The following is a 1775-nucleotide window of genomic DNA, read 5'->3' on the forward strand; positions in this document are numbered from 1 at the left end:
TGGGTACCCAAGAATTCCTAATTGGAATAAACAGCTATCAAAACTTTCAGGGTTTTAGAATGTTGACTCAAATTCAAATTACTGCTTTCCCTATTTCCTTCTTTCTTGAAGCACAAATTTGCCATGGATAAAAATTAGCCTCTTGGGTCACTAATTCCTGGTTATTACAATCTCAGATGCCAAGATTCTTTATTAACATTAATAACATGGGGTTTGAACAGCTGCGAAGCACCAGAAAGAAACACAAGATCTATTCAGTGCAGGTTAATAGACCATAAATTGATATGGAAACAGGGAAAGGAGACAAGAAGAGGAGACTTCCACGGACTTGTGTTTTAAATATATGCTAAACATGTCCATATAATATATAATTTATGTATATACAATAATACAAATTTATGTCTATAAAATAAAATTATTCTAAAATGCACAATTTTCACTTAATTTCACAYTTTCTTCATTTCAAGACAATTGTAACACTAATCAGCTAGCACTGCCTCACACAAATCTCTGGCACATTGGTTGGACTACACTGAAACACGTTTGCATTCTGCATGTATTAAAACAAGCTAATTGTATATGAACATTGCTGCTCATTAAATACAAAACATTTCAAACAGCAATAAACCTGCTCTTCAGACAAGGTTTGGGTAGCCAGAACAGAAGCCCAAACCTTTCTGCCCTGCACAGCACAAGCCTGCACATCACCCTAAATCCAGATTTTAAGCAGCACCTCCAAGAGGTTTGGCACAGGCCAAACCCAGTGAAAGGAGAGCTAAGAGAACAAGTAAAGAAAGCTGTGCCAACCAGCCCTGGTCTCTTAGAGCAGATAAAAAAAACATATTTCTGTGCTCCCTGAGAACTCATCATCTCAGCTCCTGCAAAGCTGTATTTGTGTCTACATATGCTGGACTTTTACACAGCTTTTGTCAAAAGCCTTTTATTCAATACTTCTGCCCTCACAACTAGGCTKGCCAATTTCAAATCCCTCTTTCCAAGTTAAAAATGCCTAGAATAGGGATTAAGAACATTATTTTGTTTATATTTTTACTCACTTCCCATGTAACTCCCACGGAAAGGTACAGAAACAAAGGATTACAGAGCTAAAATCAATTGCTCTAGGTCACTCTGGAAATATAAAAAGCCAATTTAAATGGAAGATACTTAAAGGCAGTTAAGAATGCTTTTAAAAACCAACGTTTTGACATGTGCTAGKGTGTACCATGTTTGTATTTTCACAGGCAATGCTAGCCAGCCAGCGCACAATGTAGGACAAGCCTCCTATTGTTTCTGTCAGCCTGGCCCAGACCACAAATAARTGAAATACCGTTTTCAGATATATTGTATGCAAGCTTGCCACGCTGACATTTAACTGGCTGTACATGTACTTCAAGTACTATACAGAACGAAAGCATAAATGACCTCTAAACTTTCTTGAAAACTGAGACTCAAAACCCCAGGCAGGGAAAAAAAATTCCTTCAGGATCATCCAGGAATGCTCATATGTATTTTTATCTTTGCTGGATAATATTGGAGGAGATAAATGACAGACATGTCCATTTTTTTTTTTTTTTTGTTTTTTTAATCTTAGCATTTTATAAAGTAACATTTCTCTAGCAAATTTCATAACACTGCTTAAATCAGAAAGGGACAAAAATTGCATGATTACTTGACTGGCACATAGTGAGCATTAACCACAGATTAATGACAACCGCCTGAGGAGTATAACGGCCTTGACAACCAAGTTATAATCTTTCCATATATCTACACTTTTT

The 1775-nt window shown here is 36.5% G+C and overlaps 1 protein-coding gene across 1 annotated transcript in view; it reads right to left on the reverse strand.

The window, feature by feature from the left end:
- Nucleotides 1-1775, reverse strand: part of ROBO1 (roundabout guidance receptor 1) — a 287511-nt gene that overhangs the window by 246675 nt on the left and 39061 nt on the right. The window lies entirely within an intron of this gene.

Source organism: Malurus melanocephalus, unplaced genomic scaffold (genome assembly GCF_030028575.1).
Source record: "Malurus melanocephalus ecotype Western Australia unplaced genomic scaffold, MMel_1.1 scaffold_285, whole genome shotgun sequence".
Lineage (NCBI taxonomy): Eukaryota > Metazoa > Chordata > Aves > Passeriformes > Maluridae > Malurus > Malurus melanocephalus.